At 38.6% G+C, this 27,844-nt stretch overlaps 1 long non-coding RNA gene across 2 annotated transcripts; it reads left to right on the top strand.

The window, feature by feature from the left end:
- LOC118967066 (uncharacterized) lies at positions 1 to 27,281 on the top strand. 2 transcript variants are annotated; one of them, XR_012127760.1, is made up of 5 exons: positions 1 to 1,043; positions 2,262 to 2,362; positions 3,472 to 3,541; positions 4,903 to 4,953; positions 24,934 to 27,281. It is a non-coding gene; the product is annotated as an uncharacterized lncRNA (long non-coding RNA). The 2 variants fall into 2 exon arrangements; XR_005053829.2 differs by having other exon boundaries at positions 1 to 3,541.
- The last annotated feature ends 563 nt before the right edge of the window (positions 27,282 to 27,844 follow it).

Genomic DNA, 27,844 nt, shown 5'->3' with positions numbered 1-27,844 from the left:
TTGTCAACTTCGATTTACTTCTTCAGTTCCCTTTACTCTCTGGCTCTCCATGCCTCTCTTTGTGTTGCTACTGGAAGGAATCCAATGGAATCTCTTACATTTTTTGACAATATGTACATGCTTCAAGGCCCTTTGCTATTTTTTTTTTAGTTCTTGATTTTCTCCACTCACCCTAAAAATTGATACAGTTGCTCTTTTGATTTTTCAGTTTGCACTGTGCCTTCAGCTACTAATCCTACAAAATACATGTGAAAACACCAAAGAGGCAAAAAATGCTATAGAATTCATGTGGGACTTATTGGGAAAACCATTAAACTAAGATCATTCTCAACTTTCCAGAATGAGACATAATTAAAAATTGTTACTACAGTTAGAAAGAGAGTGGGGAAAAAAACTGTTTCAGAGCTGGGAGACATTCTGGGCTTCTCAGTCCACAACAATTCTCTTATAGATAAGTCACACAGTGCTGAAAACAAGATTTTTTTCCTGGATATGTGACAGACCCTTCCTAAGTGACAAAATGGGTCATAATTTTAATGTCCATTGTGACACCTATCAGTTATCCTTGTATGTGAATGTGACTGTGGAGTGTGCAAAAGTTGGAGAGTGGCTAAGTTCAGTGAGCAGATTCCTGTGTATCTGTTGACAATTGTCAAGAATCTAAATGACCCATTTAAGGTAAAATTAATTTAATGTTTAAAAAGAACCTCACCTGCATATGCAAAACACCTCTATCTTAGGATCAGAGAAAGTTACAGAGCAACCCACAGTACAATAAGGCAGTGAAGTATACTAATGGAGAAAGGGGGAAAACACCTTGGAATTCAGAGCAGCAGAAGTTAAAATTATCAATGGAAGCTCTTGTTGTCATGGAAACCTGATGCAACAGAGGGGCCAGGAAAGCCATTGTTTAGTTGTATCAAATGGAAAGGTTCGGATGCTATTCAGAATAATTGAAATTGTCTGGGCAGATGACTTCAAGCAACCAGTAACCAAGTTAGTGATGGATCTAAAAATTACAAAGAAAATCCCTGATAATGAAGGTAAGGAAGTGAGAAATCCAGTGGTCCCAAGAAGAGAAAAGGAAATCCCTTTGGGCTCATGTATACCAGGGAAAGAATAGACAAGAAAAGACTAATTAGCATCTGTTGGGTCTTCTGATATAATAACGATAACACTTAAATTGTATAGGAAAGGAGGAAAATTAGGAAACAAGAACATGCTTTCATGATAGTATTAATCACACTGCACTGTATTAATTGCTAATATATTTATCTCCCTACAGACTCTGAGTTCTTTAGAAAGGGTCTGTGGCTGTGTTTATCACTCTCCACCCTCTCCAACCCCCAGCCGAGCACACAGTAGGCACTCACTGCTTGGTGAGTGCTAGTAATGGTGACTGTTTATTGAAAAGTGTGATGTGAGAGCCACTGCAGTGAGCTGTATTAGTTTGCTAGGGCTGCCATAACAAAACAGCACAGACTGGGTGGCTTCAGCAACAGAAGTTTATTTTCTCACAGCTCTGGAAGCTGGGAGTCTAAGATTAAGGTGTTGCTGGATTTGGTTCCCTCTGGGGGCCTCTCTCCTTGGCTTGCAGAGGGCTTCCTTCTTGCTGTGTCCTAGCATGGCCTTTCCTCTCTGTGCACACCCTTGGTGTCTCTGCTCATAAGGATGCTAGTCATATTGTATTAAATCACCACCCTAAGGCCTTGTTTTAACTTAACCATCCATTTAAAGACCTTATCACAAAACATGGTTACATTCCTAAGTATTGGGGCTTGGGGACTTGAACATACGAATTTTAGGGGGGATACAATTCAGTCCGTAATACAAGTGTATAGGTTGCTTCATCTAATTGTCAGCACAATATTAATATAGTTACTTTGCAGGAGAGGCCATTTGAATTTCAGAAAGGTCAAGTAACTAGTTAGCGGCCACACAGCTAGGAAAGGGCCAAATAGGGATTTAAACCCAGGTTACTGATCTCAAAACCAGTTTTCTTTATAATGAATGAAGTAAGATAATCAAAGATGAACTGGGAAAGTTAAGCTAATAGGTATAATGCTATCATCATCATTAGGCTTAGGAGGTAAAGGTAACCAAAAGATTCTGCGGGACTCCTTCATTTCACAGATGAGACTGAGCCTCAGGGAGGGAAGGCAGGTTGGTCCCTAAGGGCTCCTTGTGTCTTAAACGCTCCAGCTCTGTTTCTTAAGAGTTGTTCTCTCAGACAGGATCAGGTAAATTCTTCTAGCCTCTAGGTGAAAGACCAGAAAGACCTTCTGAGAAGAGCAACAAGAACACACTGGAGCCAGCCTCATGCACAGTCCAAAGCGTGATGGAAATCTGCGCAAAGACTAGAGTAGGTTTTATGTTCTCATGGTGGTAAAAACATGCTTTGTTGCTGTTTTTGCTTGCTGCAGTGTGTTTTTATGGCCAAAGCTGGTCTTTTTCTAGTAAACTCTGCTGACCTATTCCTGTTCATTTAAACAGAATTTCATGAGAATTAAGTGGTAAAACTGCAGCATGTTTTTGTGAATTAATAAAAAAATGGAAATGACTTTGAAAATTCCAGTGTAATCCTCTTGATTCTCTAAGTAAGTGGTGGTGTTTTATTTCCATTGTTAGAGGTTAGAGGTCCTTCCAAGTCACCAATCTCCAGGCCTCTGCCATTTGAATAGAATGCATTTATAAACTGATGCAGAGAGAAAAGGTGGCAGCTGTCAGATCCTGTCTCAGTCTCTGGCCACAACATGCCTTCCACTGCATTTTGCATATTTTTCAACTAGATCAAACCCATCTGTGGAATCCTCCTCATGAGGAACAAAGGTCTTTAAGAAGAAGGTTTCTCCTGCAGGCTTATAAGCACTTTAGCTCTGGCAGGGGAAGGCTGTTCCCTGCCTGGGGCAAGTTCTCTATGAATGAGATGAAACCAAATTAGGACAAGGGGAAGAGCAGGTTGGGAGAAGGACTTTTATTGCTCACAGGCCGCTGGAGATCACTAGCCAGCCCTCACTCCATCCATCCCCTCCAGCAGTGGCATGCGGTCTCCCTTCCCTGCCCACCCCTTCCAGCAGGAATTCCACAGGCAGGTCCCTGGTGACAGACACCAGACCATTTACATACCAGGAATGGAGGGGAGGAGAGAATGGCTGTTTTCTCTCCACCCATTGCCCCAGACTGACCAGAGGCTCTGCCATGGTAAACATCCATTGGTATGTAAATGAACTAAGGTCATGTGGAAGATGCTGGAAACTCTGGGGGAAACTCCCATTTACCAAACAGCACCTAAAGCTAACAGGTTGATTGGGGGTCCATAATGTTGGGAGATATGGAACCCTGCAGCTCTCTGCATTACCCTTGATCAAATCAGCACACCTTACCAATGAACAGGGCATGTTCCTGGGTATTGTGTGCTGATCATTGGGGCTTGTTACTTTCTGTAACTATTTCTCTCCTCCTCTGCACTAGATTTCCTCATGAGCTCTGGAGCAGAAGAGGGAGGGACCCAAGAATTTTCCTCAAATTAAAGGCCCTACAGGTAAATGCAACTGATGTAACAGGACTCTTTGGGGATGGATATTATGCCCCTCTTTCAGCAAGACAGTTTCAAACACCAGTAAATTCTAGTCATTCCTAAAAAATGATCTTGCTACCTTGCAATTTATGGCACACAGCTCTCAGTGAAACGCAGTGAGGCCCTATGGTAAAGCTTCTTGCTGTGGAGTCAGTCACGGTACAGACAAGGCCACACAGGCAGTACTGGAAGCCGCTAGGGGAACTGTGGTTTGGGATGGATGGAAACAAAGAGGAGGTGCCAAAGGGGAGACAAGGAAGTTCTCGTTAATTCCGTAAAGTTCAACATTTACTGACCCGCTATGTTCCAGGCAAGGTGCCATACTCTGGTGGAGTGCTAACAAAATAATGCTGTTTCTCCCTAGAGGTGTTCAGGGTTAAGATTAAGCTTTTTTTTCTTCAAATAATACAATCATGAGAATCTGCTCTTTTCCCGATCTGCGACTTCTACTTTTTCAAATGATATTTGTCACCTTAGATGTTTAAAAAGGAATCTCAGAAGTGAAAACAAGCTCTTCCACCCTTAATTAATGAGTCATATAGGAAATATATACCTATGCTGGCAGATATATACATATGTATCTGCTACATATATACATATATCTATTCAAGTGTTGCTATACATTTTACAGAAGCCAATATTTTTTTAAAGTTCAGATCCTATGATTAAGGAATAGAAAGTAGAAACAGCATCATTTTTTTCTCTTCTCTACTTTGTAGGAGAAAGGGAGGATTTGCATATCTCAAGAGGAAGTTCTTCAGTGCACAGAGCCTGTTTCTTTTCTCTCTGCAGGCTCAGCTTCAGCTTCAATAGAGCTCAAACCCTGCATATGACAAATAGAATATGAGCAATTAAATAATTACCATGTCTGTGCTCTCTACAGAGAAAAGGAAGAAGGGTAGGCATTGACAGACACAAAATCAGAATAAAAACTGCTTTCACAGAAATTATAAGGTGCATCCTGTTTCTTGTCATCTCGCCCCAGCTAAGAAAAGAGACTTTAATTAATCTCAGAGAAAAAGCAAAGTGAATGACACTCCTATGGCCAGGCCTAGACAGGGCACCTAGGAACAAGTAAAAAGCCACTTTAGGGAGAAATTAAAGCTCCTCTTTCCAGCTTCTGGAGAGGAACTGTTAATGTTTTTTCTCTTACTGACACACTTGTTCTCTTCTCAAGAGTTCATTTCAATTCTTACTACTGCTGTCATTATTTTGGTTCTTCACTAAGAAAGTTGGCTGGCTTAAAAGTCATTTCGGACTGAAGTTAAAGATCTGTCTTATCCTCAGTTTTTCCTTACTTGTCTCCTGTTGTATTTTCTCTTTAGAAAGGTGTTAAGTCATGAACATAATAAGAAAATGAATTTGAATTATTACAGGTAAGCTTTTGGTTTTAAGTGAATATCAACTGTAAAAGCCTGGAGTGGCATTTCTCAAGTGTAAAAATTGGACTGCTGGTCTTAGAGCCATCTGGGGATTATTATTTTGTATAACAGCTTTACTGAGATAGAATTTATGTACCATGCATTTCCTCTGTTTATAAAGTGTACAATTCAATGGTTCTTAGCATATTCACAGAGGTACACATCTATCAACACAACCAATTTTACAACATTTTCATCATTCCCCAAAGAAACCCCCCTCAACCCATTAGGAGACACTCTCCATTTGCCTCTGATTTCCTCAGTTCCAGGCAACCAATAATCAACTTTCCATCACTATGGATTTGATTATTTGGGATATTTTACATAAATGATCATACAATATATGATCTTTTGTGCCTGAGTTCTTTCACTTAGTATAATGTTTTCAAGGTTTATTGATGTTGTAGCATATATCAGTACTGCATTTCTTTTTAGTACTAAATAATAATCCACTGTTTAGATCTACCTTTGAAAAAAACATCTTTGACAGACAATGGGTTTTCCCTTTGAGGCTATTATGAATAATGCTGCCATGAATATTTGTGTATGAAGATTTTTTTGAACACATGTTTTCAGTTCTCTTGGATACATTATCTAGAAATGGAGTTACAGGCTTGTTGGGTTATTCTATGCTTAACCCTCTGAGGAACTTCTAGACTGTTACAAAGTGGCTACACTGTTTTAAATTTGCACCAGTAGTGTGTGAAGATTGTAGTCTTCCCACATCCTTGTCAACACTTGTTATTATCTACCTTTTTGAATATCGTCAGCCTAGTGGGTGTGAAGTGGTAGCTCATTATGGTTTTGATTTGCACGTCCTTGATGGTTGGGATTATTGTTAAAAATGCATATTCCAGGGCTGCAAACTGATGCTGAATTAGAATCTGTGAGTCTGCATTTTACTGAGAGTCACACATCAGTTATTTTTCCTGCATAACAAATATTTATTACCTCTCACAGTTCCTGAGGATCAGATATTTGGGAGAGGCTTGGCTGAGTATTTCTAGTCTGGGATTTCATGAGGCTCAGTTACATATCAGCCAGGGCTGCAGACATTGAAAGGCTTGACTTGGGCCAGAAGATCCACTTCCAGGGGATGCTTTGTAGACATGCAGTCTGTGCAGTTATACAGGACACCACGCTCAGAAGGGTTTTACATACTTGATTTAATGCACTGCTGTTGCCATCTTATAATTCTTAACAACTTGTTGTCTTTGATTTTATGCTTTATAAGTCAAGTCCTGTGGGACAAGGGAGCATGTGTAGGCAGACAGGGTTTGTACAATATGTGTGTCTGTGTTCCTTGGGGCCCCATTTGCTTGATAATTGAGTACCCACGGACACAGAATACTGGTGGACCCATGATGTGTGCGAGTTCTGTGAGACTCAACATAAGTATAAGGCAAGCATGTTATGTTTACAACTATGGGTAAACACTTCCTGTTAGAACAGCAACCTGCTATGAACACAGTAAAGTCTGCATTTGGCCTTGGACATGAAGGAGGGAAAGAGAAAGGATAAAGCTAGCAAGATGACCGAAGCTTTGTAGTGCACTATGGGCGCCCTCCCTGTTCCTTTTCAAACCTTTAGGAAAGCTCCCAACCCTGACAGATGCTTTGTGGGAGTATTTTATTGTGAAAACCACTGGAAAGTTTTAGTTTGGAGTATGAGTGGATTTAAGGGAAAAGAGAGACAGTGCAAGTGGGTGCAGGATTGCAAGATCTCAAGTACTGTTCAGGGCAGATTTGGATCAGGGATCACAATGCTGAGCCTAACTGAAATCCATTGATCCCCTCAACTTAGTATTAGCTGAACAAGAGCAACAGAGAGGAGGAGGATAGCCTCGTGGAGGCTGTGGGAGGGCACCAGGGACCAGTAACAACATGAAACATTGGCATTTGAAGACTATAAGGCCAAGAGGAAAAGGGAATGGAATGTTCTGGTCTCTAGTTGCCATTGCCTGAGTCTTGGCATGGCTTGCTCCGTTCGCTAATTGGGGCATAGCTTACCATCATTCACTAGTGACAGAATTTCCTCATCCCGACTCCATTGAAAACCCACTGCAGGAGCAAACCTGCTTGTCAAAGCACTGGCTCCAGCAGTGTAGTGCTCTTCAACCTGCGTGCGTTTATGCCTGAGGAACACTGGGTATAGCAGGATGCTGTGCAAGGCCAGGTCAGCAGGCACAGGATTCACTCAGTAGTGCCTTACTGACAAGCTCCTGCTTTGCTATTTCAAATGACCAGCAGAAAGACAACCACACCATGGCTTGGAGCCAGAGGCTTTTCTTCTTGTACACAGAATGAAAGAGAAAACTGTTCTTGCAATTTATTTTATATTTCAAAATCAGTAGATTACTACAGAGCAATATTTATTATTACTTTAACCTGTGTTACATGAAGGTGGCTATATATTTGGCTTTGTACATATTTTTAACTTAGTTACACGTGTGCTTTGACCTCCATGTAGCTCAACGTGTACTTTGGTTTCCAGACTCACCTACCCAATTTTTTACTCTTCAGTTTGGATGTCCAAAAGAGCATCTCAAACTAAACACATCTAAAACCAAACTCTTAATTTCCCATACACTTCAGTTCCACCCAGCCAGCCAAACCTGTTTTCATCTCATTAGATGGTACTCCTCATTCCGACACTCAGGCCAACACCTATTATCAACCCTTATACTCTGCACTTGACCAACCTTTGTCTGGAAGAATCCTCACTAAGATATTGCCATTCCTCACTCCTCACACCACTCCTGTCTCTCTGACCACCCTATGTCCTCTGCCCTGTCATTTTCCTCTTGTTACCTGTATTGTTTTCTCATAGTATTATCACCATGAGAAGTTGTATAGTTGTATATTTACTTTTTGTCTCTGTTCCTTTTTGAAAATGTAAGCTCTTTGAGGATAGGGACATTCTTTTGCTCATTGTTATATGCACAAGGTACTTACATATAGAAGGTTCTCAATAAATATTTGTTCAATGAATTAATGAACAAATACATAATTGTTTGGGTGTAGATTCAATTTGTACTTGTGGACAAACTGAAGTTGGGCTTGAGGAGACACAGTAAATGAAATTCAATGGGAATCTCCTTAGTGGAGTACTTACGTGATGATTTCATGGGATGTTTTCTCTCTGGTTAGTCTTAAATCTAGAGGAAAAATAGAAAAATATATCTAAGAAACATTTACTGAGCATTGCTCTGTGCATAGTGTTATGAGGTATTTAAATGTACATGAAGACACAGTTCTTTCAAGAATATTGCAGTCTTACACATTACATCTCTAAACTAATCCACTCGGGTGAAAAATCCTCAAATGTCTTATTCCTCCATTTAAAAAAAATAAATTATAATCAAATAATCAAGTAATTATTTCATTCTTATATTTAAAAATGAAACATATATCACAAATAATTCAAACATTACAGAAAGGTATAAAAAAGAAGGCAACAAATCACTTTGAACACCACCAGAAATAACCAGTGTTACCAGATGAACATCTATATAGAAGAAATCAGAGGTTACATAGAAAGAGGAAAAGAAATTGGTTGATAAAGATGAGGTAATGCTATACATGGTGTTTTAAAAATGAGAAGTGATTAATTTTTGACTTAACAATACTTTTATTACCCTAAAAAGCTTCTGTGCCCTTCTATGCATCCTTCCGTCCCCCTTACCTCCTGGGAACCACTGTTTTTGTTTATATTGCCTCCATTGTTTCACATCTTTGAAATGTCAGATAGTTGGCATCAGAGAGTATGTAGTCTTTTAACATTGGTTTCTTTCTTACTAGTATGTATTTAAGGTTCTTCCATGTCTTTTCATGAATTGATAAAACTCATTTCCTTTTTTATATTAAGGTATCATTGATATACAATCTTATGCTCAGGTTTCACATGAGCAACACTGTAATTACAACATGCACCTAAACTATCAAGTCCCCACCCCCACCCCACTGCAGTCACTGTCCATCAGCACAGTAAGATGCTATAGAGTTGATACTTGTCTTCTCTGTGCTGTACTGTCTTCCATGTGACTCCCATACATTATGTGTACTAATCATAATGCCCCTTAATCCTCTTCTCCCTCCCTCCCCACCTACCCTCCCCAATCCCTTCCCTATAGTGACCGCTAGTCCCTTCTTGGAGTCTGTGAGTCTGCTGCTGTTTTGTTTCTTCAGTTTTGCTTTATTGTTATACTCCACAAATGAGTGAAATCATTTAGTACTTGTCTTTCTCCACCTGGCTTATTTCACTGAGCACAATACCCTCTAACTCCATCCATTTTGTTGCAATGGTAGGATGTATTTTCTTCTTATGACTGAATAGTATTCCACTGTGTATATGTACCACTTCTTCTTTATCCATTCATCTTCTTGGGTTGTTTCCATATTCTGGCTATTATAGTTAGTGCTGTGATAAACATAGGGGTGCATATGTCTTTTTGAATCTGGGATCTTATTTTCTTCAGGTAAATTCCTAGGAGTGGAATTTCTGGGTCAAATGGTATTTCTATTTTTAGTTTTTTGAGGAACATCCATATTGCTTTCCAACAATGGCTGAACTAATTTACATTCCCATCAACAGTTTAGGAGAGTTCCCCTTTCTCCTCATCCTCACCAGCATTTGTTGTTCCTTGTCTTTTGGATGGTGGCCATCCTTACTGGTGTGAGGTGATATCTCATTGCAGTTTTAATTTGCATTTCCCTGATAATTAGTGATATTGGGCATCTTTCCATGTGCCTGTTGGCCATCTGAATTTCTTCGTTGGAGAAGTGTCTGTTCAGATCCTCCACCCATTTTTTTATTTGGGTTATTTGTTTTTTGGGTGTTGAGGAGTGTGAGCCCTTAATGTATTTTGGATGTTAACTCCTTATCAGATATGTTATTTAAGAATATATTCTCCCATACTGTAGGACGCCTTCTTGTTCTGCTAATAATATCCTTTGCTGTACAGAACAAAGTTTGTTTTTAGTTTGATGTAGTCCCATTTGTTCATTTTTGCTTTTGTTTCCCTTGCCCGAGGAGATACGTTCAGGAAAAAGTTGCTCGTGTTTATATTTAAAACTCATTTATTTTTAATGCTGAATAATGTCTTTCTTCATTTTTAAAATTCAAAAAATATAATCAGAAGTATCTGAATGTTATTATTCTATATGTATGTTTCTTTTATTTTTTTGGTATAAGGTGTGACCTTAAATTTTATTATTGTTTAATATTTGGCACATAGAAACATAGTAATAAAAAACTCCTCCAACCTTTCTACCTCACCAAAAACCGGAATTTTTCCAGAATTATTCCATCTGCCAATATTCTTTGCTATCTTAGCCCATTTGTCTATCTCACAGAGATAAACACTATCTTGAAATTTGTGTTTATCATTCTCTTGCTTTGTACAGATTTTTATCATAAATTGTAAATATATTCCTTTAAACTATATATTGCTTAGTTTTGTGTTTTTGTAGTTTTAATATACATAGCCTTCTAGACCTTGCTTTTTCACTCACTATTATGTTTTTAAGATTCATCCATCTAGTTTCATTGTATTCCATTGTGTGAATATGACCTGATTCCATTTTCCTGTAGACAGGGCCTTGGAGAGTTTCCAGTTTGCCCTATTACAGATAGTGCTGCTATGAACCCTCTCTTATTTCCATCATGGTGCACATATGCAAGAGTTTCTCTGGGGGCATATAATTAGGAGTGGAATTGCTGGACTGCAGGACATGTAAATACTTATTTTACAAGATAATGCCAAATTGTTTTACAGAGAGTTCTTACTAATTTGCATTCCCACCAACAAATATAAAGTAAATGTTTATCCATATTCTTTCCAACACTTAGTTTTTCAACTTTTTTTTTGCCAGTTTAGTAGATGGAAAATTGCACTTCATTATGGTCTTCGTTTGCATTTTCCCATTATTTATGAGGCTATGCACCTTCTCAAATGTTTGTTGGCCATTTTGGTTTCCTGTTCTAGGAAATACATGGTCATGCCATTTACCCATTTTTCTATTTCATTGTTTTTCTTTTTTAATGTATAAATCTTCTAATATATTTATATTGGTTATATTTGTTGCAAATATTTTACCTATTTTTTTTTTTTTTGGTTAGCCTTTCCCCTTTTTGTATTGTCCTATTTGAAAGAGGTTCTTAACTTTAATATAGGCAAACATCAATCTTTTGTTTGATGTTTGGGCTTTTTCATGTGTTTTTAAAACTTTTCCTTATTGCAAAGTCAAAAAGGTATTTCCCTATATTTTCTTCTAAATGCTTTAAAGTTTTTCCTTTCACATATATGTCTTTATTCCATCTGGAAATGATCTCATAAATAGTATAGAGACACAATTTTATCTTTCCCACATAGAGGACTAATTGTCTCAGCAATCCTACCAAACAGTTAGTATTCTATAACAGATCAAGTACTGAGAAATGTGTGTGCTTTCTAGGTTTTTCTGTTCTCCTTGTAACAGAGGCCACACCAATACCACACTGCTGTAATTAGTAAAGACATAAAGTAAGTTGGGTGCAGGGAGGTGCAACTCCCCGTGACTTACTGCCTGTTCTTGGCTTTTTGTTCTACAATACACATTTTAGAAAAAATTTTACAAGTGTCTCTCAAAATCCTATTGAGGTTGGTTTTATTTTTTGGTTTTTGTTCATTTGTTTGGAATGTACTGAACCTGTAGATCAGATTAGTTAGAATTAAATCTTGATATTGAGTATTTCTATATGTATATCTGATAAATTTCACAATTTCAGTTTTCTTTAATGTCTTTCCAAAAAGTTTTATAATTTCTCCTAACAGGGTCTGAACAATTTTTGTTAAATTTATTTCCAAGGATCTCAGATATTTTCATTGCTGTTTTAAATGTCATGTAGTTTTAAAAATAACAATATTGCTGGTATTTAAAAATGCAATTCATGTTTGCATATCAACTTTATATGTCCATTTTGTTTATTTTATTTTAATAAATAATGTAAATCATTAATCTTCAAATTAATGAGCATTTTATACTCTCTTCCTAATCTTTATGCCTTTAATTTTTTTCTTTCTGTCTTATGGAACTGGCAAGGACCTTTAGTACATGTTGAATGTATGCAGTGATACTAAGCACCCTTGTCTTGGTCTTAATTTTAAAGGGAGTACTTACAAGATTTCTCCATTAAATGAAGTTCTCTCTAGGTATTTTAAAATAACCTTTATAAAATATTTTCTTCTATTCCTAGATTGCTTAGTTATTTTTAACCCGAAATTAGTATGCATTGTTGGTTAATAACAGGATTTACGAGGTGACTAATACTTAATGGCCACTTAGCAGATAATTTTGATACTGATGATGAAAGTAATAGAATTGGCAAAATGTCCTTCTATATTTGAAAAATGCCAACTTTAAGGCTATGGTTTGCAAGATAAGGGAAAGTCTCTGATTACAGAGTCCATTATAGACACTGTAACTTAGCAAGTCCACGTCTCCAAGCAACACCTAGATAGCCAATAGAGAATAAAAATATTTAGAAGCAGGATAATATTTCTAAGTTTCTGAAATACAAGCGAGAAAATTATTTTGGGGGATGGGATGTCCTTATTTTTGGAGTAGAATTTCCTGACTTTCAACAGAATATCCTCTCTCTCTGAGAATACATTTCACTAAGAGTTTCTAATGCTGCAGAGGAAATTCAAAGGGACAAGGTAATTGATGGTTCCCTCTATTCAGTGTGGCACTTGTTACTATGGTAATTATACTCACTGTCCTTCTTATAGTACTTGCCTTTCATCTTGCCTCAAACATCAGAATTTATATTTGTTTTTCAAACTGATGTTGTGTATGAACACAATAGGAACTGTCTCATTTGAAGGCCCTGGTTGTTGGGCTCACTGTCACACTGGTCTTTTTCATTTTTCTTTGATTTAATCATACTTCGAGATTGAATATTATTATTCTGTCATCACTTTTTGTACTATGTTATAATGTTCCTTTATGACTTCCTATGCTTTCCTATATGAAAAGATATGCAATGAATCAAAAATCAATACTATAAAATGATAAAGCAACTCTTAAGAAGATAAACAACCAAAGTACAAATCTACAGACTGCACCACTAGTTTGAGGACTCAGGTTTTTCAAAGTAACAACGACCCTGAAGTTTAGAAGTGGCAAGAGGAATCAAAAGAATAAATGGGCCATGGAATTTTAGCCTTTACAAAAGGAGAGAATTTCTCATACTGGTGTCTTCCCAATGTATTATTTTATCCTTCAGCTTATATGAGAATTACAGAGGCTAACAAGTGAATTGCTTTTGCCATGATAAAAATAGAAGGGGAGTTCCACGGCAGGAACATGTCTTAGGCTGTTACTTTGATGAAATGGCCTAAACTTAGAGGTATCACTGAACACAGAACATGATGAAAGCCATTTAAATTCTAGTACTGAGAAAAGGCTGAGAAGTAGAGGTCTTCAAATGAGATGTAATGGAAGGGCTGATTTTGTTCATTTTTGATATATATCATGAGAAGGGACATGACATATTGCAGTAGTTACCCTGATCGACTGTCAAAGGCATTTACTTTTAAGTCTTGCACTGTATGTAAGTATGTGATTCACTTATGGCAACCCCAGCCATGGATGTTAAAAATCCACATTTCTGTCACTGATATGTTTTATTAGTAATTATCCCACACACTCACTTCTGACTGAGGGAGGAATGATGACAGTTACTCTAGGGATTTGCATGTAAAAAAAAATTGTTTTAAAATATTAGAGGCATCACCCAGCGTAAAACACCCCAAATGATCATTCACTTTAAAGAACTAACTGACATGGAAGTAACTTCTTTACTTTCTACCTTCCAGAATAGCTTTGGAGTATTAATAAAGCTTCATGGATATCCCATGACACACAGCAAAGGAAAGAACTTTCAAAGGAGTCCAGATATTTAAATTAGCATTGGCCTTCGAACTCCACAAGAAGCCATAGAATTTTAAGTGAGACTCAGTTGGTTTGCTCGGTGCCCTGTACAATCCCCTTGATTTTTAATGAAATATTAGAGTTGATACAACAGTGAAAATCATTTGACCTAGAAAGAATACTAGAAAGTCCACCTTTATATCTCCTATTGGTAGTGCAACCACGGTCACCTACGTTTTTCATTAATATTTTAGTGGATGCCACTAAGGACCTATTAAAAACTAGGGTTAAGACATCCATACACACTCCTGGTACCATGACTCTGGGTAAGACACTGTCCCCCAATATAAGTGGCACTTTTAGGCACCTGAGAGTATTAGGAAAAATCCTGAATTAACTAAGTCAAAATCTCAAGTTACTGAATTATTCCCAAATGGATTAAGGTTACTTTTTTCCCCTAATCAGACACAATGAGGTTTAAAATAGAGATTAAGTTGAGTTATAGAAAAATAAAGAACATTATCTTTCTTTCCCACACATGAGTAAATGACCAAAAAATTAATAACCACTACATTTTTCTTTTGACTTGTGTATTAGTATTATCTACTGCTGCATAACAAATTATCCCCAGTGGCAGCTTGAAATAGTTATAACCATTTAATTCACATAGTTTCTGTGGTTCAAGAATTCTAGAATGGCTTAGCTGGGTGCTGGATGGTCCTGCATTAGGATCTCCAATGGCTATGATAAAAATGATTGAGACAACAGTCATCTGAAGGATTCACCGGAGTTGGAGGATCTAATTCCAAGACGGCCCATTCAATCACTGGCAAGTCAGTGCTGGCTGTTGGCAGGAGGTCTCAGTTCCTCGCCATGTGTGCTTCCCCATAAAGCTGCTGGAGCATTTTCATGACACAGTGACTGACTTCCTTCTGAGTGAATAATTCCAGAGAGCACAAGGCGGAAGCCACATGTCTTTTATTATCTACCCCCAGAAGACCCACTATAATTTCCGCAATATTCCATTGGTTACAACTGGTCATCCATATTTAATGGGAGAGGTATGGATCACTGTTACAGCATGGCTATCCCAGGGTGTAAACCAGACCACATATTGCTCGGAAGGTGTTTCAGCTGTAACTATAAACATGGAAATGAAATTTCAAAGAATGTACATTCATATCAGCATACCTAGCCAAACAGTCTGAGAACTAAGTTTTGTATTGTTTTCTTGTTGGCACAACATGATCTGACAAAAATAACAGGATTTTCCATGGTACATAGCACCTCCATGGTGGAGGGCAAATGTCATTTTATCAGCCTTTACATAATCCTAAAGCCCAGGGTCCTTGTTAAAAGTCACACCATGCAATAGAAAGTAATAAGTTGTTATAAGTTAGAGAACTGCAGTGATTTCATAAACATGAAATGTTTCATCTACATTTCATTGTTACTACAAATAAGAGCCAATAAGATAAGATGGAAATAAGTGTCTGAGTAAAAAGAAGAAATGCAATAGTTTCAATTGTTGTCAGTATTGTAAAATGCAGACTTCTTTTCCCAAGTAAACTAAGTGGAGAAACGAAGGTAAAGAAAGAGGAATAAACCAGAGATAGAACTTCTAGCTCATTCCCTTGATTTCACAAATGAGGAAACTAAGGACTTGCAAATACAATTGACTTATTCAAAACCATACAGTAGATTAACGTTATATATTCAGAGGTGATTTCACAGGCCTGACCTCTTTTAAATAAGTATTCAATGTTGTTGAATTCAAAGTATACTGATGTTGTATTCACACAACATCACACAACAGGTCAAAAGTACAAAGTTATTTATTATCATCTAGACCAATAACAAAAGGGATTGCTTGGTAGACTTCAACTATCTGCAATTTTTAAAAAATGTAAATTTGGTCCAACAACTTTGTACTGTAATGACAAAGTAAATCATTAGATGAAATCTTTCTAACTCCAATGCAACAACTCAAGGTATTGTTTTAAATTAAGGAAACCTTATGGCACTCTTTAAGAAGACATTGCCATATTTAATAATGTAGGTAACTGTCAAAATCACTGTTTCACTTGAAACCAAAATAATATTGTGTATCACCTTTACCTCAAAAAAAATATATATATATATATCAAGAAAACATTGTCAGAGAACAAAATACTTCGGTATTTCCTTTTAAAATTGATCTCATTTTTTATATAATTTTGAATATAAAGGATACTTCTTTCATGTAGGAAGTATATTTTCTAATCATATAAAAATAATTTCCTATCATGCCAAACATTCCAATCAGATGAAAGGGCTATCCTTTAGCTGAATGTCTCTTTGGTTGGCATTTTACAAGTGTGTTTAGGAAATGTTTTCCAAACTGAAGTGTGACTCATTGCCTCCTTTCAACTCGGCATTGTCTGCCCCTCTTTAGTGTGCAAAACTTTCTGATTGTCGTAATTTTATTTTCATGCCACATTACCCTAGAAAATGTTCTTCTAAACAAACAGTTGCTGTCAAAAGGCAGAAGATGCACTGTCTGTCTTGGATTCTAGTGAATGAAAATAACTCATAATGGTCTATGGCTTGGTTTAGAAATGTCATTGCCTAGTCTGGAAACTGAATTAGCACATGCTAAATGGCAATTGTTAGTTGCTAGGACAAGGTGGAAGAGGTCCTTAGACTAATTGATTAGAAAATGTGAAAAATAATGGGCTATATAAAGAAACATAGTAATGATGCACTGGCACCTGAATTTCTTCATAAAATCACATATTTACTGAGTCCTCCCATAGACTGAATACTTATCAGTGATCATGCATGGTGCTGTTGTTAAGGGTTCAAGATTGATTTGGGTTTTAGGGCTCAAATTCTACTTCTCACCTCTCCTCCAGGTTTTATGTTGAATGTATTAAACACAGAATACAAAAGGAAAAATGACCAAATATCTTAGAAAATACTTGCACATCAGGATTCCTCTAGAAAAGGCTCCGTAACATGGCTAAGGCCTATATCAACACCCACTAACCTCCATCCCATTGGGAAGCCAATTTATTATTATTATTTTATTTTTTACTAAGCTATCATTGATATGCACACTTATGAAGGTTTCACATGAAAAACATTGTGGTTACTACATTCACCCATATTATCAATTCCCCCCCTCAAGCCCCATTGCAGTCACTGTTCATCAGTGTAGTAAGATGCCACAGAGTCACTACTTGTCTTCTCTGAACTACACTGTCTTCCCTGTGAGCCCACAAATACCATGTGCACCAATTATGATACCCACAATCCCCTTCTTCCTCCCTCCCCCCCCACCCTTCCTCACCCTTCCCCTTTCGTAACCACTAGTTCATTCTTGGAGTCTGTGAGTCTACTGCTGTTTTGTTCCTTCAGTTTTGCTCTGTTGTTATATTCCACAAATTTTGGAAATCATTTGGTACTTGTCTTTTTCCCAGCCTGGCTTATTTCAGTAAGCATAATATCCTCCAGCTACATCCATGTTGTTGCAAATGGTAGGATTTTCTCCTTTCTTATGGCTGAATAGTATTCCATTGTGTATATGCACTACATCTTCTTTATCCACTCATCTACTGATGGACACTTAGGCTGCATCCATATCTTGAATATTGTAAATAGAGCTACAATAAACATAGGGGTGTATATGTTTTTTTCAATCTGAGAAGTTGTTTTCTTTGGGTAAATTCCTAGGAGTGCAGTACCTGGGTCAAATGGCATTTTTTTTTTTAAGTTTTTTGAGGAACCTCCATGTTGCTTTCTGCAATGGTTAAACTAATTTACATTCCCACCAACAATGTAGGAGGGTTCCCCTTTCTCTGCATCCTCACCAGCATTTGTACTTCCTAGTCTTTTGGATGTTGGCCATCCTAACTGGTGTGAGGTTATATTGCATTGTGGCTTTAATTTGCATCTCCCTGATAATTAGCAACATGGAGCATCTTTTCATGTACCTGTTGGCCATCTGAATTTCTTCTTTGGAGAATTGTCTGTTCAGATCCTCCACCCATTTTTTTATTGGGTTATTTGCTATTTGGGTGTTGAGGCATGTGAGTTCTTTATATAATTTAGATGTTAACCCCTTATCAGTATGTCATTTACAAACATATTCTCCCATCCTCTACGATGCCTTTTGTTCTACAGATGGTGTCCTTTGCTGTACAGAAGCTTTTTAGTTAGATGTAGTCCCATTTGTTCATTTTTTCTTTTTTTCCCTTGCCCAAGAAGACTGTTCAGGAAAAAGTTGCTCATGTTCATATTCAAGAGATTTTTGCCTATGTTTTCTTCTAAGAGATTTTTGGTTTCATGACTTACATTCAGGTCTTTGATCCATTTTGAGTTTACTTTTGTGTATGGGGTTAAACAATAATCCAATTTCATTCTCTTGCATGTCACCATCCAGTTTTGCCAACACCAGTTGTTGAAGAAACTGTCATTTCTCCATTGTATAATCCATGGCTTCTCTATTGCATATTAGTTGACTATATATGGTTGGGTTTATATCTGGGCTCTCTAGTCTGTTCCATTGATCTATGGGCCTGTTCTTGTGCCAGTACCAAATTGCCTTGATTACTGTGGCTCTGTAGTAGAGCTTAAAGTTGGGGAGCATATTCCCCCAGCTTTATTCTTCCTTCTCAGGATTGCTTTGGCTATTCGGGGTCTTTTGTGGTTCTATATGAATTTTAGAACTATTTTCTCTAGTTCATGGAAGAATGCTGTTGGTATTTTGATAGGGATTGCATCGAATATGTAGATTGCTTTAGGCAAGATGGTCACTTTGACAATATTAACTCCTCCTATCCATGAGCATGGGATGTATTTCCATTTATTGCTATCTTCTTTAATTTTTCTCATGAGTGTCTTATAGTTTTCCGGGTATAGGTCTTTCACTTGGTTAGGTTTATTTCTAGGTATTTTATTCTTTTTGATGCAATTGTGAATGGAATTGTTTTCCTGATTTCTCTTTCTGCTAGTTTATTGTTAGTATATAGGAATGCCACAGATTTCTATGTATTAATTTTGTATCCCATAACTTTTCTGAATTCAGATATTAGTTCTAGTATTTTGGTGTGGGGTCTTAGGGGTTTTTTTTATATACAATATCATGTTATCTGAAAACAAGGACAGTTTAACTTCTTCCTTGCCAGTCTGGGTGCCTTTTATTTCTTTGTGTTGTCTGATTTCCATGGCTAGGATCTCCAGTACTATGTTGAATGAAAGTGGGGAGAGTTGGCATCCTTGTCTTTTTCCTGATCTTAGAGGAAAAGCTTTCAGCTTCTAGCTGTTAAGTATGATATTGGTTGTTGGTTTGTCAGATATGGCCTTTTATAGTGAGGTACTTGACCTTTATACCCATTTTGTTGAGAGTTTTTATCATGAATGGATGTTGATTTTGCCAAATGTTTTTTCAACATCTATGGAGATGATCATGTGGTTTTTGTCCTTTTTTGTTGATGTGGTGTATGTTGATGGATTTTCAAATATTGTACCATCTTTGCATCACTGGAAAATCCTACTTGATCATGATGGATGATCTTTTTTATATATTTTTTAATTCAACTTGCTAATATTTTGTTGAGTATTTTTGCATCTATGTTCATCAGGGATATTGGTCTGTAATTTTCATTTTTTGTGGTGTCTTTGTCTGGTTTTAGTATTAGAGTGTTGCTGGCCTCATAGAATGAGTTTGGAAATATTCCCTCCTCTTCTACTTTTTGGAAAACTTTAAGGAGGATGGGTATGAGGTCTTCACTAAATGTTTGATAAAATTCAGCAGTGAAGCAATCTGGTCCAGGGGTTTTGTTCTTAGTTAGTTTTTTTTTTTATTACCAGTTCAATTTCGTTACAGGTAATAAGTTTGTTTAGATTTTCTGTTTCTTCCTGGGTCAGCCTTGGCAGGTTATATTTTTCTGGAAAGTTGTACATTTCTTCTAGGTTGTCCAGTTTTTTACCATATAATTTTTTCATAGTATTCTCTAAGAATTTTTTGTATTTCTGTGATGTCCAAAGTGATTTTTCCGTTCTCATTTCTGATTCTGTTTATGTGAGTAGACTCTCTTTTTTTCTTGATAAGTCTGGCTAGGGGTTTTATCTATTTGGTTTATTTTCTCAAAGAACCAGCTCCTGCTTTCATTGATTCTTTCTATTGTTTTATTCTTCTCAATTTTATTTATTTGGGCTCTAATCTTGATTATGTCAATAATTCTACTGACTTTGGGCCTCATTTGTTCTTCTTTATCTAGTTTCATTAATTTTGAGTTTAGACTGTTCATATGGGATTGTTCTTCTTTCCGGAGGTAAGCCTGTATTGCGTATACTTCCATCTTCGCACAGCCTTCACAGTGTCCCACAGGTTTTGCAGTGTTGAATTATTGCTGTCATTTGTCTCGATATATTGCTTGATCTCTGTTTTAATTTGGTCATTGATCCATTGATTATTTAGGAGCATGTTGTTAAGCCTCCATGTGTTTATGGGCTTTTTTGTTTTCTTTGTGTACTTTATTTCTAGTTTCATACCTTTGTGTTATGAGAGGCTTGTTGGTAAACTTCAATCTTCTTGAATTTACTGAGGCTCTTTTTGTGACCTAGAATATGATCTATTCTTGAAAATGTTCCATGTGCACTTGAGAAGAATGTGTTTCCTATCTATTGCTTTTGGGTGGAGAGTTCTGCAGATGTCTGCAGGGTCCATCTGTTCTAATGTGTTGTTCAGTGCCTCTGTCTCCTTGTTTATTTTCTTTCTGGTTGATCGGTCCTTTGGAGTGAGTGGTGTGTTGAAGTCTCCTAAAATAAATTCATTGCCTTCTATTTCCCCCTTTAATTCTATTAGTGTTTGTTTCCATATGTAGGTGCTCCTGTGTTGGGTGCATAGATATTTATAATGGTTATATCCTCTTGCTGGACTGAGCCTGTTATCATTATGTAATGTTCATCTTTGTCTCTTGTGACTGTCTTTGTTTTGAAGTCTATTCTGTCTCATACAGGTACTGCAACTCCTGCTTTTTTCTCCCTATTAATTGCATGAAATGTCTTTTTCCATCCCTTCACTTTCAGTCTGTGTATGCCTTTGGGTTGGAAGTGTCTCTCTTGTAGGCCTACAGATGGGTATTGCTTTTTTATCCATTCAGTAACTCTATATCTTTTGATTGATGCATTCAGACCATTTACATTTAGGGTGATTATCGATAGATATGTACTTACTGTGATTGCAGGCTTTAGATTCATGGTTACCAAAGGTCCAAGAGTAACTTCCTTACTATCTAATGTTCTAACTTAACTCACCTAGTATGCTATTACAAACACAATGTAAAGGTTCTTTTTTTTTCTCCTTGTCTTCTTCCAAGATTCTTTATATATTAGGTATCATATTCTGTACTCTTTTTCTATCCCTTGATTGACTTTGGGAGTAGTTGATTTGATTTTGCATGTGCTTAGTACTTAATTGTTCTACTTACTTTACTGTGGTTTTATTTCCTCTGGTGACAGCTATTTAACCTTCAGAACACTTACATCTCTAGCAGTCCCTCCAAAATACACTGTGGAGGTGGTTTGTGGGAGGTAAATTCTCTCAGCTTTCGCTTATGTGAAAATTGTTTAATCTCTCCTTCAAATTTAAATGATAATCTCTCCAGGTAGAGTATTCTTGGTTCAAGGCCCTTCTGCTTCATTGCATTAAATGTATCATGCCACTCCCTTCTGGTCTGTACACTTTCTGTTGAGAAATCTGATGATAGCCCAATGGGTTTTTCTTTGTATGTGATCTTCTTTCTCTCTATAGCTGCTTTAAAAAGTCTGTCTTTATTCTTGATGTTTGCCATTTTAATTATTATGTGTCTTGGTGTTGTCCTCCTTGGTTCCCTTGTGTTGGAAGATCTGTGCACCTCCATGGCCTGAGAGACTATCTCCTTCCCCAGATTGGGAAGTTTCCAGCAATTACCTTCTCAAAGACACTTTCTATCCTTTTTTCTCTCTCTTCTTCTTCTGGTGCCCCTAAAATGTGAATATTTTTCCATTTCGATTGGTCACACAGTTCTCTCAATATTCTTTCATTCCTAGAGATCCTTTTTTCTCTCTGTGCCTCAGCTTCTTTGTATTCATCTTCTCTAATTTCTATTCCATTTACTGTCTCTTCTACTATATCTAATCTGCTTTTAAATCCCTCCATTGTATGTTTCATTTCAGATACTGTAGTCTTTAACATTTATATCTCATTGTTGAATTCCTTCCTGAGTTCCTGAGTATTTTTCTGTAGCCCCATGAGCATGTTACTGATTTTTATTTTGAAATCTGTTCCAGGAAGATTGACTAGTTCAGTTTCACTTGGTCCTGTTTCTGGTATTTGTGGGATTTTTGTTTGATGCAGGGTCTTTTGATGACATATTTGCAACTGGCACCCTCTAGTACTCAGAAGATCTAATCACTGGAGCTGCTCAGCCCCTGGAACAATGGCAGGGGTCACAGGTGAGCAGCTCTGGTGCCTGTCAGGAGGAATGAGCTCTTTCATGCCTCCTGGCTGCAGTGCCTGCCTCCACTGGCAGGGCCAGTGAGCTGAGTGCACAGTGAGGAGCCTCTATGCATTAGACTTGTAGCTGCCAAAGGTGGAGCTGCCCTCTGGCTGGCCTGGTGCAATGGTGGGGGCTGCCAGTTTGTAAGCTGGTGCCGGCCATTAGGAAGGTACAGCAGGCTGCATATCACAGTGAGGGCCTTGTAGCTGCATAGCCAGCCAGGGGGATGGAGCACCTGAAACTCTTGAAAGTTCCCAACCTGCTGGGCAGAGTGCACCCAAACAATTTTTTCCACCTATCCTTTCTCCCGAGCAGGAAGCTCTGTGCAATCCTTGCCCCTTTAGCAGCCCCCTCACTGTTAGGAAGTGTCTCAGACTGCCTGCCTTTCTTTTGTTCCAGAGTGGCTGGTTATGGATACATGTTTTGAACAAGCGGCTGGAATCTCAGTCTCTCCAAGTTTTCCTCCTGTTCCAACCCCACTACTCTCCACATCACCATGTAGTGTAGGTTCGTAGTCCCAGAGCAGATCTCCATGACTGGGTGTTCAGCAGTCCTAGGCCTCCACCCGCTCCCCAATTCATTTCTCTTTCTCCCTTCAGTGAGCTGGGGTGAGGGAAGGGCTTGGATTCCTCCAGAGCACGGCTTTGGTACTTTTCCCTTTTCCTTGAAGTCTGCTGGTTTCCCCAGGTGTAGCCAGTCTGCTGCAGCCTTCTTTCCTGTTTCTCTTTCAGGATTAGTTGTATTTGCTATATTTTCATATTATATGTGGTTTTGAGAGGAGGTTTCTGTCTCACCTCTCATGCGCCATCTTTAATCCAATCCCCAAGAAGCCAGTTTATTTTAAAACATACATACCAGTGACAAGGTCAAGTAAACAAGAAAGAAGTAAAAAAATTGAAGTCATATAGTTACCACCAATGCCCACTGTTCAGTTGCTTAGGCTCCCCACACCCTACTTACATGGGTTCTCTGACTGACATAATGCTATGATGTGAGATGAAAGAGAGCAAAGGAAATTGGCAATGCCTTCCTCTTATGGAGGGAAGGCTCTGGTGCTATCTGGTGGACCAAGAGCCATGGCCAGGTAGCCCCACTGTTTGAAAACAGAAAACTCCTGGGAAGAGTGCAGGAATTTTAAGTGTGAACAAAGGGCTGCCTTGAGAAAATGGCCATCAGAAGCAGAAGAAAACATTAGTCCCTTGTCTTCATCTGCTCCTAATACAATGGCCCCACCTACTATTGAATTGTGAGACACTGAGAGAAAGACTCAGAAAAAATAAGTCCTACTCTTGGTAAGGAAGTGGCATTGCAGCCACCAATCTTCCGTCCATATTCTTCTGACAGGGAAAGAAGCTTGGGAAGAAACTGTTTGCCTTTTGGGCAGGGGCTAAATCCAAGGGAAAGTAATCTCCCTTCCTTTCATGTATTCATGTGGCTTGTAAGGAATCTGGAATAAGAAAGCTTGGGTTCAAACCAGAGGCTGTCACCACTACAACCACCACCATTCCCACCAGCACCACCATGTAGCTGAGTAAATGCTGGCAGTTATTTACCACCTTGGGATCTCAAGTCCCTCTGACAAATGTGTCTCTCCCCACTAGCTGTGAATGATAAAGGCATCTTCCCTGTATCTTTACCCAAGGAATTCTCTGGACCAATGCTGAGTAGGTCTGGGAGTCTCTTAGGGGCATCCTCTCCCCTAAGGAAGAGGTGGGAGGCAGAGGAAAGGGTCTCGAATCAGTCTTACATCATGAAGTCTGAGTGCCTAGGGTGAGCTACTGACTTCAGGGGGCCCTTTGAACATCATTTCTAAGTCCTCCTGGGATATACCAAGACTGATTTCTACCCTGATTCTTTAAGTATGTTCCAGTTTTCCCATGTTGGAGCCTCTACAACTGCAGTGTAACTCCTTCCCTTGCTCAAAAGAAGGACCTGTTTTCCCTTGCAGTTGTTGACTGGATATCACTACAAAGAAAATGCTGCTGGCTGTCTAGTCATACAGTGTGTCTCCCAGGAAATATTATTATCATCCCTTAGTGTCAGCTGCAATCTCCCCACACCCACTGTTTAGAGTCACGTGCACTGCAGGTCAGCTTCTTTGGGGGCCAGCTGCACAGCTCAGTTAGCCCTGTCAGCTCTGGCCCACGTTTCCAGCTTCCTCTCTGATTTCTATAGGTCTGCTATTGAAATTGCAGGATGCCTCCTGTTTAAGGATACAGTTCTCCACAAAACTGGGGAGGTCACAAAAGTGATAGGTCTTTACATCATAAAGAACCCAACAGTAAGTCAATCAGAGATGGGCAGTGGTAGATTTAATTAGGCAATGCTTTCTACTTGAGTGCAGTGTGGCTAAGAAATGTGTCAACCTCATTTGTAAAGAAGGCAGGCTGTTTACTCTACCAAGGAATGTCCTTGCCCCATCTCAATAGCAGATCTACTTGTCCATTCTGTTCAGCCCTCCTAAGCAAAGATCTTTGTTACTCTCCATTGTGTAGGACTAGATATGATGTCACACTGGAAGTGACATCACCAGATCCGGGCACCAGGGAGTGATATCACTGGAAGTGAAATCCCCAGAAACAGAAGTGACTACACCGGATATGAGATCAGTCTGGAAGTGACATTATTATGAGCCTGCATATATAAATAGTGCTCAGAAAATAAACTGGGTCACTTGTCTGCCATCAGCAGGCAGTGAACCTCCTGATCCCAGCTTTGGTTTCTGTGTTTTTCTTGTATCTTCCTCTGTTTTTCCTACACTCCTCATCCACTTCACTCAGGTTCAGCTGGTTTGTGGAGCTGGTCTCTGCACTCCATGTAACAAGCACCTACTAGAAATCCCTATTGTTTCACTGATCATACTATATTGTAACTCTTGGATTTAAGTGTATTTCTCAGTTTCTGTTGCAGGTTTCATGAAGGCCAAGACCCTATATAAGTTATCTTTGTACTCTCAGTAGCCTGGGATACAGTGAGCCTTAAATAAATATATTGTATGACTAGATACACGAATGGATAGATGGATAAGTGATACCTACAGTTGGATTGGGGTATCATGGCATATAAATACAAAATTTTATTACACATCCATCCCAAAGTATCATTGTCCTTGGGAGACCTTTAACAATCCCCATTTTTAAAGCAAGGTGTCACTTCTAAGATACAGATTTTCCCTCCACACTTTACATCTCTGAAACGGAAGGGACCTCCCAATCTCCATTAGCAAGGCAGCAGTCAGGACACAGCTGTCAGGCTGTGCTCATGCATCCAAAGTTCTAGGATGGATATCAGTGGATGGAAGAAATTGTGTAGAGGATGGAGGATGGTTTTACAGCAATGCCACATCACCGATGCTCCTGATGCCACAGAAGACAAGAGTGTGTGGAAAATCACACTACCTACTGCTTTGAGTCAAAAAGTTTTCAGAAAAGACAGAGTCTGAATGTAAAGAAGTTTTAGAAATACCTTAACCAACTTAATTTGCTTGTTTTCCTTTTTAAGGAATGTGCATGACTGCTGTATCATAACAATCTATATCTAAAAAACTCAAAAACAGCTCTTTCAATAAGAAAAGAAAAACTCAGAGAAAAACGTTATGTAAATTTAATTGATAACGCTTTTTCTCTCTTAGCAATCTATGAAATAATGGTGGTTCTCATAGTCAATGACAGTACAGCCCATGAAATATGGGATGCTGTCTATAAAATTAGTAGTTTTTCCCCTGTCTTATGGGAAACAAATGGGATTAGTAAATTGTAACTGTTATCTTTTTTACTGAAGTAAAGCACAGAGATCTGCATGTCTCTTCCTCAGAAAGTTAAATTTCACACTGCTACAATAAACAGAACACATGAGGCTTGCAAATTCCCAGGGGAAAGTCTTTGTGTTCAAATCCAGGTTTTGTTATAGTTTAACGTTGCTGCTGAAGAAAAGAGGGGCACCTGCCCAGGGAAGGCACATTTAAAGAGTCAATATGTTTTGGGGAGCACTGCCAACCACTGCCACCTTCACACTGCTGACTCTACCCCAAATGGGCGATAAGCAAACAGAACATAAGGCCCCTGTTCTCACCCACCCTGACTTTGAGGCAGACCGGAATTTGTTACCAAAGCTCTCTATTCCTCCAAAAGAAGGTGGTTAGTCCTTATCTTAAATGATTAAAAAATAAAAGGAAAATAACAATAACAAAGGAAAGACTCTTCTGAGCAGAGAGCTAAAGGATAAAAAGATGTAGGAAACCCTCTAGAGATAGTCACAAAGTGTCTGCTAATTGTCTATGTCCTGAATTCACCATTTTGCTGCATAAAGGACCAAAATAAAGCCTTGCCCAACTGGACTCCAACCCTGAGTATTTTAGAGAAGAGCCAAAAACATACACCAAGATGTCCATAGTAGGCCTAACATTCTTATGATTTTCTTCCTGCTCCCCGCCCGGGTGGGGCCACCCACTCCGTGGTTTTCAATTCTTTTCCCATCCCTCACTTCCCCTCTAAACAGTAGGAAACAGTATCCATCAGCATAAATGGTGGCCCTTTACCCTGCTCCATGATGGTGCATTCGACAGCACTGGGTCCTGGAGATAGTGCAGGAAGCAGAGTCCAGTTTCAGCCCATTTAGAGGAAAGATGACTAGGGGAGTAAATAAAAGGCTCCCTCGGTGTGCACGTGCCCCAGTGTGCAATTACAGCAACGTCTGGAATCCCCTGCAGAATCACTCAAGTTCTTGCCTTTTCAGACTCTTGTGGTTGATTATCAAAATGCTCATTCACCACCTTCCTTGGTGAGTTACCTCTGGAAATGCTCACCCCACTCCATTTGACCCTTAATAAAAAACTGATGTCCGAAAGGGTTGATGATTATAGATTCATCTCTAAACGTCATTTGTTCCAAGAAGAAAAAACTGTGTTTGTTGTTTGGGGCATCCAAAGAAGGAAAGCAGGCAAGAGAAAAGGAAATATTTGATCTTCCAAAAGTGCCAAGCTTTGAAATTATGAAGCTTCAAATTCTCTCCAGCAGCACTCTTCGATCTCGGGAGTCCCTGTGGCCCAGGTGGCCTCTGCTGAGGTTCCCAGCTGCTCTTCATAAACACGCAACTTCATTGCTTTGCAGAGAAGTAGCTACACATGGCACTTTAAAATTTTTTAATGACTGCATCTCTCCTCCTCTAAAGACAGGCTGGGTTCCACGGGGGGAGGCTGACCACCACCCTGGGCAAGTTGCCCATGGCAGGAGGCTGCTGGGAGCTGAGGGAAAGGCCTGGGAGGCCAGGAGGCAGCATCTGGTCTGAGGGAAATGAAATACTGCATGCAGAGGGCTTATTAAAAGTTTCATGCTTGAAAAATTCATAGTAAAGGCAAGTCTGGGGAAGCAGTTTCCCCTTTTGCTGGTCATGTTAACGTTATAGTCA

Source organism: Manis javanica, chromosome 2 (assembly GCF_040802235.1).
Source record: "Manis javanica isolate MJ-LG chromosome 2, MJ_LKY, whole genome shotgun sequence".
Taxonomy (NCBI): domain Eukaryota; kingdom Metazoa; phylum Chordata; class Mammalia; order Pholidota; family Manidae; genus Manis; species Manis javanica.
This window is presented reverse-complemented; position numbering and strand designations above follow the sequence as displayed.